Source organism: Panthera onca, chromosome E2, assembly GCF_046562875.1.
Source record: "Panthera onca isolate mPanOnc1 chromosome E2, mPanOnc1 haplotype 2, whole genome shotgun sequence".
In the NCBI taxonomy this organism is placed as follows: domain Eukaryota; kingdom Metazoa; phylum Chordata; class Mammalia; order Carnivora; family Felidae; genus Panthera; species Panthera onca.
This window is the reverse complement of record NC_138353.1, coordinates 19,454,525-19,468,232: the sequence shown is the minus strand read 5'-3', so window position 1 is coordinate 19,468,232 and position 13,708 is coordinate 19,454,525. Positions and strand designations below refer to the sequence as shown.

At 53.6% G+C, this 13,708-nt stretch overlaps 1 protein-coding gene across 2 annotated transcripts in view; it reads left to right on the top strand.

Annotated features, from left to right (window-relative positions):
• CHST8 (carbohydrate sulfotransferase 8) overlaps positions 1-13,708 on the top strand; it is a 128,399-nt gene that overhangs the window by 1,493 nt on the left and 113,198 nt on the right. The window lies entirely within an intron of this gene.

Genomic DNA, 13,708 nt, shown 5'->3' with positions numbered 1-13,708 from the left:
GGGAGGGAGTCCGAGCCTCAAGAGGCTCTGGTGGGCGGGGGAAGGATCTGCTTGGCCGCCGGACCCAGACGAGCCCGGCAGCGGCTGCAACTCCCAATTACTAGCTTCCAGGTTTGCACGCCAGCTCTGACCTCGCGGGAGGCCGGCCCCACCAGGCGAAGGTGCGTTGGCGGGTTTTGGTAGTGCCAGTGTTGACGCTCGGGTCGGAGGGGACCCCTGGCCTCTCCCAGGCGCAGGACTCCCGCCGCCCTAACTTTCGCCATACATCTGGGCCTCAGGCCCCGCGACCCCGACCCGGGGCTAGCGCGGCAGCCTCACAACGCCCTCGGCTGTGAACCCTGGCTCCCGGGTTGCTCTCACTGAGAAGTAGGGGCCGATCCTGGAGCTCAGAGTCTTAAGCAGTTTAGGGTATGGGGGGGGGGGGGGGGGGGGGACACCGGGTCCTTGAAGCGCCTCCCAGTTGGACCCTGTGCAGTGATTGGCTATGCTGGGGAGACTGGGCGGCAGAGCGGTCCTGGGCTGGCCCTGTAGCAGAGCTGGAGCGGGAGGCCGTTTGAGGGAAGGGACGGTAGCCCCCGCGGAGTGCGTGGTGGGAGAGGCGGTGGCAGAGGGATAAGGGGCAGACTAGTCCCTTCCCCATTTCTGGGATGCTTACAAGCTGCACTACTAAACCCACTTTCTTTGGGTAACCTCTCACATCCGAGTTCACCTCGACCCTTGCCTATGGGTGGGCAACTTCTCTGAAGTCCTGCCCTAGAGCAGCGTAGCCTCTCCAACGGAGTGCGAGAACCCTTTTTAAGATTTCCCAACTCTCATGGCCTCTCTTGCCCACCCTCTGTCCCTGTCCCACAGGCAAGGCAGACAGGCTGCAGGAAGAGGTGACATTCTGCTCCCTGTGGGAGACCCTTTTTAAATCCAGATAGTCCATCACAGAGGGCAGGACAGGGGCTGAGGAGCCCCCTTGGGGGGGAGTTGGAAACACAGTTCAGGGCCTTCATCAGACCTACCTCGGTGAGGTGACCCACAGAAGGGATAAAATGCAGACCCTGAACGAGATTGAGTCTCTTAGGGAGATCAATAATTTAAAAGAGTTTGAACACAGAAAAACCTCAAAATCAGGCCCCATCCCAGAGCCTAGCCCATTCACCCTGAGACACATCGATGGCACAGCTTATTTATTTATTTATTTATTTATTTATTTATTTACTTGGAATCAGACTCCACAGAGTGAATTATGTTCCCCTGGTATTGATTTTTAAAAAGACCCCAAATTAAAAAGTCAAGGCTTTCTTAAAACAAGGTCAAGGATTAATTATTTATAGAGAGACATCAATCAGCTGATGTGGGGGCTCATTTATAAAATGCCTGAGCGGGCAAAAAGGAGCATGGGCTGATTTTCTCTGGCTCCGGCTGGGAGAGGAGCAGGCTTTTCTGAGCTCCTGGCCTTGGCAAAGCTTTCCTGGATTGTGACCGGAGGAGGATCCTTTGTAACTCAGCCTGCTGTTTGAGAAGCCTTTTTAATCTTGTAGCCAGAATACCACTTGGGAAATTTCATGCATATTTGCTGTGTTTCCATAATGAACATTTACTGATTACAGAGTATCAAGGGAATTTCATTTTTTAAACATTTATTCAAATGTCTGTTTATGTAAGCTAATAAGTCTGGGAAAGTTGGGCAGCTACTTTTTTGCCGGATGGTTGTTGGGAAAGTATGCCTCGTGGGCTCACTGCAGAATTTGCGTTGGATTCATTGAGAAGGTGGGAAGTCAGAGTCTCCTGGTTGGAAACGCCCTGCAGACTGCCTCACTGCTCTTCACTGAGAGTTTGTGCCAGCGGCGACCTGATAGGCTTTTTGTGGTTTTGCTGATCGAAGAGATGGGCGCTTAAAGCTTTTATAGTGATTTTGCTGATGCATTTTGGTTGGAGGCACCTGTGGTGGGCGCCGGAGTCTTATGGGGGCCGGTGGGGGGAGGTGTGATGCCCCCTCTCCTGCTGCCTGGCCTCAAGTGTGACACGTCTGCCTTAGCTATACTTGCAGTGCCTCCCATGTGTGGTAGCTACATTGGAGAGCCGTGGCACAGGGAGGGAGCCTATAGGCAGGAATGCGGACCCAGGGCATGGCAGTGCCTAAATGAACAACTGTGGCAATTAGATCCAGTAAACACTGTGTAAAACAAGGGCCCGGCCTTTCAGCTAATCAGAAGGTAATGAGTTAGAAACAGGAGATCTATGTAGTCCTGGCCCAGGGAGATCAATGTGGCCCTGCTGTGGGATAGTGAGAAATTAAAAAAAACAAACTGAACATGGTTGTCTCGATGTGAATGCGGGAGATGGTGTCCTCAAGCCTCAGGAGGTGTGCTGGGAGCAGGCAGCCTGTGTGGTGACAGCACGGGGACAGTAAGCTCCCTCGCACTGTCTTTGAGGTCACAGCCAGGACTAGTCTGACCCCAGAGCAGTTGTGTTCCCTCCCTCCTTGGAAAAGTCTGCCCAAAGGCAGAGGGAAGCCCTGCATGCAAACAACCAGGGGACAGGGCTGCATTAACTCAGGTGGCAGAGGACACAGGAGATGCCGTCTCATTTCTTCCCGGCTCGAAGGCGTGTGACCCTGCGGTCCGCAAATCACCGTGGCAGAGGATGAAACTTACAAACTGGTTGTGGGAAAAAGTTGTGACTTTTCCCCGGTACAAAGCTACCTGTCATTTGTGATCTGGGGCTGTAGCGTGCACCTGCTGGCCCAAATACAGCCTCGGTCACCACTGGCAGGACGGGGAAGCCTGCATCGGGGGGGCTGACCCCAAAAGCAGCCCTGATTCCCTCTCAGAAGCCACCTTCCAGGAAGTCCTGGAGTGTCCACACGCAGGCAAGGAGCTGGGTCTCCCCACCCCGGCTCCTTACCTTGAAGGTGGGCCGTGCGTTTCTGGGAAATGGGTGCTTTTTGCTGCTGGTGACTGAGGGCCAGAGGTGGCCCTGGCGAGCAACAGTTATTTGAACTGAATTAGAATTGTCGACATTGAAGTCTGGAGCCAGATGACCCCATCCCACATTCCCATGGTCGGACCCATTGTGGCTGTCCTTCCTTCTGCCATCAGTGAATGTTTGAGGAGCAGGTGTTAGGTGTCTGTCTCTGCACCAGGCTCCGGGGACAGAAAGTGAACCAAACTAAAGAGCAGCCCCTACCCTTGCGGACAGCCATTCCCTCATGACTGATTCATCACTGATTCATGGTCTGCCGGGCGACGCCATTACTGAACAAATAACCAACACGTGTGGTTCTAGGCTGTGAGAAGCATATAAAGGAAACATCTGGGTGTTTCTGAGATGCAAATAGAGTGATCTGAGCTGGACTGGGGGACAAGGACCTCCCCGAGGGGGTGACACTTCAGCTGAGGCCTGAAGGAGGAGCCAGAACTAAGCAAGAAGGGGACGGACAGAGGGAGGGAGAGAGCTTGGCAGGCATAGCGTGCGAATGAGTGACAGGGAGTGTGGAGGGCCAGCCAGGAGCCGTGGGAAGGCCCATGTGGCCAGCACAGTGGAGGGGTGGATGCAGTCGGAGGCAAAGCCAGAGCCCTGCCCATAAAGGGCCTTGAAGGCTAGGGAGAAACTTAGGACTCGACCCTACCAGCTGCTGCAGAGGAGGGAACCCAGTGAGGAGGGAGCTACGGCAGGAAGGGGACGGAGGTCTTAAAGAGGAGCAGACTGAGGGGAATCTGCCAGGGCTTGGTGTGGGATGGAAGGTGGTAAAGGCCATTGGGACCCTGACTTCTGCGTCACCAGTGGGAGCTGTCAATTCCCTGAAGCAACAACTCCCCCCCACCCCCAGCCCTGCCCCGCCAGACCAGGAGTCCCAAGCTCCTGTCCCCTCTGGTCGGGTTTTGTCCTCCCGGCCTGGGGCTCAGGCAGCTGCTTGTGTAGCCCTGCCTCCGTGCCCCTGCCCACATGGCCCAACTTCTAGCTTTTCTGTATGCTCTTGGGCCTTCTGCTACCTTCCTGCCAGCAGGCAGTGAGAGTCAGTAGTGACAGTCCAGTGCCCCGTGCTCTCTAATGAGGACAGGCTACTTTGATGCCCACTCTCCTCCGGAGCTGATTGTCTGCAGGGCTGCCGACCAGAGGTGGCCTTGGCCTGTGTGTCATCCCCTGAGCATCCTGGGACCCTGGTAGGTACTTTATCTGCCACCCACTTGTGCCTGACCTGGCAGCTGGCCAGCACCAGAAGGATCTCCTCTCCTGTGCCCTTCCCTCACTCCAGCCTTCTCTCCTCCCTTCCTCCCTGTGGGAGCCAGTCTGGACCTGCTCCTGCCCTCTGCTGGGGGCTCTGCCCCAGGCTCAGAGCTCCCCCGCTCCCTCCCATGTCAGCGGATTCCCTGTGGCTGTCTGCAGCTCAGCTCAGCATCCCCACAGACATCGACTCCGTCCACCCAGCTCTGCAAGACAGAGCTGGGATGGGGGGAGCGGGTCTGTGAGTCACCCCGCTTCCCGTTGTGCCCACGCTGCTGGCTGTGGGCCCTGAGCCGAGCGGCCGCTGAGCTGCAAGCAACAGCCCAGGTCGCTGTCACCTTGTCCTCACTCTGCCTGGGCCTGAGCCAGCTCCTCCCCGGCTGGGCCAGACTCAGGGACAGGAGGGATGAGAGCCAAGGAGAGGATGCTAGGAGGTACAGATTACTCCTCAGGCCCCAGGCCTTTCGGGAGCTGATCTCTCCAACACTGGGACCCTTTGCTTGGAGGGTGGCCTCCCCGGACTGGCCCTCCTTCGTATTCTGGCTGCTGCCTCACCACCATAGACCACCAGACGTGCCCAGGTGCTCATCTGTGGGAATGTGGCACAGGAGAGCCCTTCTGCCAGCAGCCCCTAGCCCAGGTTGACTCACACTTGGCAGACTAGTCATCCCCCCCTTCGAGGCTGCCTCTTCTTGGGGGCTGACTCATCTCCCTGGACAAGACCCATCTGCCCAAGCCTCTGAGCAGTGAGACCCTCCTCCAGCCCTGAGATACGAGGGCTCTGCTTCCCGTGCTCCTGAGGGGAGCATCCCAGACACCCAGCGGATACTGACTACAGTCCTTCTATGGGCAGAGCCGCCTGCCACGCCCCGGGGAGGCTGAGTGAAGGTACAGCAGGTGTCACTGCCGATACGCATATCTCTGGCTGTCTTGGCCATGATGAGCTCCAGAGAAGGGACTCGGTGATTGCCGCTGGCAGGCAGAGTGAGCACAACCGTGCAGTCTGGCTACACTGCTGGAGCCACTGTGTGATGCAGGCACTCTGTCTACGCTAGCTGAGCCAGTGCATGGTGCAGGTAGTCTGTCTATACTGGTTGAGTCTAGGGTGTGAGCGCTGGGACCTTCCATTTAGCCTGTGCCAGCCCCGCTCCTTGCAGGACTTCGTACGAGGTTCAGAGCTCTCAAAGTCTCTGTGGCTTCAGGTGCTTTCCCTGCACCCGGGCTCTCTGACACTTCCCTTCAGACACTGGCCCTGTCCGTGAGACTCTGTGTCCCAGAGCCGAGGTGGTTGAGGCCCATGCGCAGTGCAGTCAGTCCGCACTGGTTGAGCCCAGTTCATGGTGTAGGCGGTTTGTTTGTACTGGTTGAGCTCAGCACACGACTCAGGCAGTCTGTCTACACTGGTCAAGTCATTGCATCATGCAAACCATCTGTCTAAAATGTTTGAGCCGGTGCTCCAAGCAGGTACTCTGTCTATACTGGCTGAGCCAGAGGGTGATGCAACCAGCCTGTTTTGGCTTCTTTTGCTCCTTCACTAGGAATATTCTTTTCAGCCCCTTCCCATGTACACTTCTGGGTCCGATTCGAATCCTCCTTCCAAGAAGGTTTTCTTGACAGCTCCCTCAGCTTTCCCACATCTTATTCCAACCCCCTTCGCAGAGGCTGGCTCCACGCTGGGAGCAGTGTGGATGTGGGGCCTGGTGATGCCTCATCATCTCACCCGGATGTCCGCTCCCCGGTTTTTGTGCTGCGGGCTGAGCCTGTTGCTGCCTCTGGGTGCAGAGGCTGCCCGCGATCAGCGGTCCTTGCCACCTCACCGTCGTCACAGCAGCCACACACAGGCCTTTTCTCACAGGAGTCCCACGGGCGGGGATGACTGCCTCAGTGTGCATGGTAAACGGCCTTTCTCCGGTTGGGTCTGTCTTGCCGTCTCCTGCTTAGATTTGGGGCCTCTTTGTCCACTGATGTCGTCTCACCTCCTGAGGGTTGGTCTCATGTGCACATTTAATGTCCATTCATCCCTGTGAAAGCACTATCTGTGCCTCTCATTTATCTCTTTAGTTCCCTGTGCCATGAATTCAAGTGTCAATGGACAGCCACGACAGCTGCCATGTCAGTGCAGCCAGCTCGGTGTTATGAAGGAAGCCAGCATCTGGGGCCAGACTGCCTGGGTTCAAATCCCAGCTTCACCACTTGGTCACCATGTGAGCTAGAGGCTCAGTTTCCTCATCTATAAAATGGGGATGAGTAGAATCCACCTCATGGGCCATCGTGCTTCACATACAGCCAGCCCCAAATAGTGGCAGTATTATTACCGAAATTATTATCTCCTATGTTTGTTCTCTTGGCTGAAGCTTATTTAGCCCCTTTCTATCTCTAGTGCGAGGAAGCATGTCGATCGGGACCCTGCCTGGTAACATGACACATGCTTAGGGAGCATGTGGCCCCACTGGCTTGTGCCCTCTAGAGTCTCGCCCTTTCTAGGCAGGTTCCCATCCATATCTTTCCCTGTCCTGTATTCAGGACCTTTTAAAACTTTTGAAGTATAGTGTGCCTACCAGGATTGTGCAGTGCAGTGAAAATCTGCAAGCCAAACATGCCTATATTCCAGCACCAGAGCAGGACCATTGGGGCGCCTGGGTGGCTCAGTCAGTTAAGCACCCAACTCTTGATTTCGGCTCAGGTCATGATCACACAGTTCGTGAGATTGAGCTCTACATCAGGCTTTGTGCTTTCAGCATGGAGCCTGCTTGGGATTCTCTCTCTCTCTCTCTCTCTCTCTCTCTCTCTTTCTCTGCCCCTCCCCCACTTGCTCACATGTGTGAGCATACTCTCTTTCTCTCTCTCTCAAAAATAAATACATAAACTTAAAAAAAAAAAAGGATCATGGGGGCACCTGGGTGGCTCAGTTGGTTAAGCGTTCAACTTTGGCTCAGGTCATGATCTTGTGGTCTGTGAGTTCGAGCCCCGCGTCAGGCTCTGTGCTGACAGCTCAGAGCCTGGAGCCTGCTTCGGATTCTGTCTCCCTCTCTCTCTGCGCCTCCCCCCCACTCACACTCTGTCTCTCTTGAAAAAGAACAAATGCTAAAAAAAAATTAAAAAAAAATCATGACCAGCGTCCTGGGGGTCCCTGGGTCCTCTTCCAGACACTTCCCCTCTGCCCCAGGTAACCTCTATCCTTCCTCGGAAGGGCACTGATTGGTATCCTTGTTTTAAAACCTGATGTAGGTGGAATCAAAAGACTGTATGCTTTGGGGTCTGGCTTACCATCATGTTTGTGAGACTCACCCATGTTGCTGTGAGTGGTTTGTTCACTCTTGGGACTCCATGGTGTGAATATACCCCAATGTGTTTATCCATTCTCCAGTGGATGGACATTGGGAGCCGGGCTGCTGTGGACACTCCTGCACGTGTCTCTTGGGCGTCGGTACACATTTTAATGAGCATATACCTAGAAGAGACTTGCTGGGTCTCAGGATGTGCGTTTGTTCGTCCCATGTAGAGGCTGCCAATTTTCTAAAGTGGCTGGCTAATCCCCTCCACGCTGACACCAGTTAAATATGAGAGTTCCAGTTGCTTTTTGTCCTTGTCGCTACCTCATGTGGTCAGTCTTTTTCATTTTAGCCACTCCATGAGTATGTAGAGATATCTCACTGTGGTTTTAATTTTATATTTCCCAGATGGCTAATACAGTTTATTTTTTATTTGTATGCTAAGGATATGTTGAACTTGAAAACGTTATGAAGCAAATTTGAACATTCACTTCCATCTCCAAATTGTGGTTATCTGGAACGTTTGGGGGTGCTCGCGGTTCCCTCTGCGGGGTGGGTTTGAATCTGCCACGTTGGAATGGAGCGTGGAGTAGACAGGCGTTTCTCTGGATGAGGCTGGGGACCCGGCCACTGGCCTCAGAATCACCCCAGGGGCCGTGAGAGATGCAGGTGCTGGGCCTCTGCCCCAGCCCCCAATCACCAAATGAATCCTGGTGATCTGTCATTCTCTCTGTGGCTCATGTTGCCCTTCACAAATTCCATGAACATATACCACCCTGTCCGTCCTGTTCCCTGCTGTGACTCAGTACCTAAGACAGTCCTGGCACTGAGCGGGCTGGGGGGAGGGGGGGTGCTGAATACGCACCGAATGAAGGAGCAGAAGATAAAGCCTCCCGTTGACCTTTGCCCTCTCCCACCCCAGCTGACTTGACCGGGATTTGTTGGTAGCCTAGGCTGCCGTGAGGAGGGCTCTGGAAGTTGGGCTCTTGGACTTTGGAGGGTGTCCTGTCCTGGTGCTCTGTCCCTTTAAATGACCTCCTTATCCCCAGAGCCAGCTTCCGACCGATGCCTTTGGGTCCTAGGTTCCAGGCTCTCTGCTGGCGCCTCCAGAGCCATGTTCACCCCCAGAGCTCCAGGCACTGGCTGTTTAGGAACGTCTCCCTGGGTGACCTTATTTCTGATGGGCTTGTCTATCTTTGGGTCTCTCTGGAGGAGCCTGAAAGCCGCCCTTGAATGCAGCACTCCACCCCTGCACCGTGCAGCTTCCTCTGCTTTCTCAGCACCACGTTTTCACAAACGACATGCCCCTGAGCCAAGTGAAGGCGAGAGGGTCAGGTCAATTACCGTCATGCATTCGGGCTTATCGAATTTTGATGGGAACCCTGATAAAGCCCCCTTTCTCTGGGTGTGGCTTGTTCTGATATTTGTTACTGTAGAAAGCAGCACAGCCTGGGGGATGAGAGTTCTGGGTCAGACCCCTTGGGTCAAGCCAAGGTTCTGTTCTTGTTGGGTTTTGTGACCTAGACCTTGCCCCCAGGTGTCAGAGGCAGATTCACACACAGGTCAGGCCACCAGCAAAGGGGTGGCTAGGGTCACTGAGATCTCTGAGGTTGTGGAGTGAGGACAAGGGATGCTGGCTGGGGCGTCTGTAAGGGGGCTTGATGAAGGAGGGAGGCCTCGGCTGGTCCTCAAAGATGGGGAGGGGAGAGGTGGCACCTCTCAGTGTGAGCCCTACTCCTGGGGGCCCGCAGGGAAGGAAGTGCACTGAGCCCCCACGAGAACATAGTCTAGTTTACCCAACACACAAGGGTGTAGAGCCATGATCAGAGTTCATTGGTGAGTTATGGAAGGCTTCCTGGAGGAGGTGAGCTTGGGACTGCATATCAAATGCCAAGAGTGAGAACTTTATCCTGGTGCCAGTAGAAGTTCTCTCCAAACTGCGGGATCATGGGGGCACGGACAGCGTGAGCCAAACGCCATTCACTTGAAAATAGGGCAACAAAGAAACCATAACACACACATTGTTTGTGTGATGTGGAGGCGGGTGTGCAAAGACGAAGAGCTAAAAGCAGTTAGGGAAAAACAACACCTTTTTTTTTTTTTTTTGGTGGAAAGACAGATGAGAAAGGTTGATGCTCTTCTGTGATAACTAATATGAAAGGTTTATCAAAGTTTAAAAAAAAAACAAAAAAACCCCTTGACACTTTCTCCAAAATTGATTTGAAGACTTGGCAGATTTGAAGAATCATTCAGTAGCGTTTTATGGGTCGATGCTAATTTGAATCAGCAGACCCGTGCATCGCGCCAATTTACTGCCAAACCAACATTAAGCACGGACCTTTCGTGCAAGGTTTATAGGCGGACAGCTCATAAAGATGCATGCTTGACAAGTATTCTGCTTCTCTTAGGATGTGCAGTATGAAGTGTTTATCAAAAACCAACTAAATCGTCCTTGCCTTTTACTCGTAAACAATCTCCGGGGACTTCAGGCCTGGATCGCAGGCGATATTTCATGCAATATTTCCTGTGCAATATTTCACCACTCCGGGTACTGATACATTGGGAATCTTCGTCTCCAAAAGCCCCGGGTAGTGGTAGGAGAAGGAGCCCTTTGGGGTGGAGGATGCCCTTAGGGACCGCTTTGGAAATAACTTGTAACCCGGGCCATGAGAAAGCTGGTGACATTCTTTCTAATGGGGGTCTCCTAAAAGGAATCAAATGGCATCTGTGGCCCCAAGGAAATACATCTCCTGCTTTCGTTTTTGTTTCTTGGGCTGATGTGTGACGGATGATCGCCGCATGTCTCTCTTGTTCAAATACGCATCAGAACCTCGTCCATAAGGAGATCCCTGAGCTTTATTTTGCACGTCAGAAAGTGCTTAACGATGAAAATCACCGAAACTCCTGTCTGTCATCACTGAAAAACGCAGCTCATAGTGGCCACAAAGGAAAAGTGGACTTGGGTGGTGCTGGGCTTGCTACTCTGCACCACTCCAGCCCCCCAGTGCCGCCCAGCACAGTGGTAATCACCTGGACTCAAATGAAGCAGGTTGCTGGAACGAGGGGGGTGCTTAGCGTGCAGACCGCCGGCAGCACAGAGCCTCGTGGGTTTTCGCAAGGGGAAATTTGATCTTGGGCAAATGTCAAGACGTTTTTGAAATCTGTGTTATGATATCAGCTCATTGCCAGCGTAGGGCTTCATCTGGATTTCATAAATATTGTATGGACCTCGGCCAGCTGGAGAACACAACAGCTACCCCCGCCCCCAACACGCGCGCGCGCGCGCGCGCGCGCGCGCGCACACACACACACACACACACACACACACACACCATCAAAATTGCAATCTATTGCTGAGTTGTCATGAAAAGCCAATTGGTGATATTTCAATCACAATGTTCTTGTAACAAATTCCATTCAAATTCCTTCCGAAAGGGAGCTGAGCCTTCCTCCTGCTGCTGAGAGAATGGTATGCTAAATGTAGCTTCCTGGGGCCCTGGCAGCCATCCAGGGCTTTGTAATTTATAGTTCTCCTTCGTGGTTCTCCAAGTGACCTTGGAACCTCCATGCTGGTGGATTCCTTAGGTTCACACGTTGCCCTCCATCCTCTCTTGTGAGCACGGTCCCCAGGCACGCTTCCAGCACCCAGCAGCCTGGAGCTTGAGAGAAAGGATGTGAGCAGGGGCGCCCAGGGAGCACATGGCAGGTGATTGGAAGATTGCTTGTTGCTTGTGACCTTTCCTCTGAAATTGATGTCAGCCACGAAACAGTCCAATATTGTGTTTAAAGGCAGCCTGCAGGTGACAGGAGCCTCTCTCCAGCCCCAGCACACAGCAGGTAATCCTGGAAAAGGAGGGAAGGGACACTCCACAATTACATTTCATCAGCTATTTTTGGTTGGGGAATAAACAAAATGGCCCAAAGTGCTGCTCTTACAGATTCTAGCAGAGGAGTGGCATGTAAGAAAGATTAATGTACAATTAAAACCCATGTACGGGTAAATTACAGGGTGACAGCTATCTAATGCAAACACCGCAGACGTGTAATTAAGAGGAGTTACGGGCTCTCGAGGATGGATTTGCTGAGGAAAGTGTGAGGGAGCTGTCTGTCGGAGGCTGCAGGACAGGGCCAGGCCGTCGGGACAGCCTGGTGGCTGGGGAGGTGGTGGTGGGGGCCCCACAGCCATTGGGGGGGCCGCCCAGGGTGTGATGGGAGCCACAGCCTGCCTCCTCAGCTGAGTCTTGTTTCAAGCTCCCAGCCCTTTCTGGGGCCACCCTCCTCTCCTCCTCCTCCTCACCTTTGGCTCTGTGGCAATGAGCGCCATGGATGTCTTCTTTTACGTTTTTAATTTCTCCTGCTTTGTCAGCTTTTTAAGGAATATGTTACATTATGTGGAAATTGGATGCTAACAAGATTTGTATGAATAAATTAGACTCTTAACTTTTTATGTTATTACAGAATTGAAATGGACTCTAATGACAGTCAGAATTAATGTTCTGTTTCAAATAAATGCTGGGGATGTGACTGAATTTTCAGTGCACTCTCCTGTCTTGAGTCTCTAGCCCTTTTCTGCGAGGCCTTTCGGGAGAGAGTGAGTCTCTGGGAGACCTCCCGGCCTTTCCCATGGGGCAGACTTCTCGCACTGCCTGATAACCACGGGGCTGCTGGGAAAATCTCATGCTCCCGCTCCCCCCGCAGTACCCACCCCCAATAAGCCTGGCCCTTGGCCTGGGGTGGGGGACTCCTTGTCCAAGATTACACCCCATTCTGTGTCCTCCAGCCCCAGAGCACCCTGTGGACCAGCTGAGGTCTCATTGTGTTTCCCTCTGCTCACTCCTGCCCTCCTCACTTCCCACAGGGGTCTCCCCAGAACCCTCCCCAGGGAACTCGGCCCACAGCACTGCCTCTTAGGAATTTTAGATTTCCTACACCAAGCCTCTGCCAGGTGGGTCTCTTCTGCTGGAATCAGAGTCCCCAAGGACCAGCATTGTTCTTTCTGCCCCTTGTCGCCTTCTTGAACCCAAGGCTGGATGAGTTGCTGACCGGGTCTTGGCCTCCGTCCTGGTCCCCCTGAGTAGGGTTTGAATAGCAGCTCTCAGTTGGGGGCAGATTTAGAGGGATTTTCTGTGAAAAAACTCTGATGTCCCAAAGGGGCATGGCATAACGGGTTGAGGACACTGGGTTGTGGAGACTGGTTCCCACAGCTGATGGTGGGAGGGAGGAAGGACCTGGTAAGGTGAGCAGAGAGCGGGAGGCAGCCCAGACATGGAGCAGCACATGTGGGAGATTCGTCCCCCACTGCTGCCAGGACTCACAGCAACAGACAGGTGCCGTCTGGGACTCCAGGAACCTTACCCCTTGGAAGGGGGCATCACACCTCAGTTCCAGCTGTCCTAGCAGGAAGGGGTGGGGGCCCAGGGTGGCCAGATCTTTGAATATTCAAGAACAGGCAGATTTAAAAAAAATTTTTTTAAGCTTATTTATTTATTTTGAGAGAGGGAAAGCACACGTGTGCACACACAAGCAGGGGAGGGGCAGAGAGAGAGAGAGGGACAGAGAGAATCCCAAGCAGGCTCCACGCTGTCAGTGCCGAGCCCCATGCGGTGCTCAAACTCACAAACCGTGAGATCATGTCCTGAGCTGAAGTCAGAGGCTCAACTGACTGAGCCTCCCAGGCAACCTGGAACAGGCAGATTTTTGTGTAAAATCTATTCCTTTAGAGTATGGAGACTAATTCAGAATTTAAAATCAAAGTCTCACACTGACCAAACAATGTTATCTGTGAACGGCATCTGGCTTCTGGGCTGGAGGGATTTGCACTCCAGAACTTTATTGGCAAGGTGGCCAGTCTTCCCTCTGGAGGGTGAGGGCCAGAGCCCTGGGAAGTTACAGGAACTGTCAAGACCACAGGCCATGGCTGCAGAGATGGGGGCCTGCAGGCAGCGGTGGCCTGCCCAGATGTGGCCTCTGTCCTTCCCCCGCCATCTGCTGGGAAGGAGGTCCTCGCCGTTGGGGTTTGGGCATCTGGGCTGCTGGCTGGGCCCTAAGTATGGTTGGATTCTGGCAAGCTTAGCCTTGCCCAGTCGGGCCACTCAGCTTGGGGCTCTCTGGATGCGTGGGTAGCAGAGAAGTCCATGTGGACCCTTACCCTACCTCTGAGGACCTCACCTCAGCGTTCCTGTCTCCACCTTCACTAGTCCTAGAAAACCCCTGCAGCAATC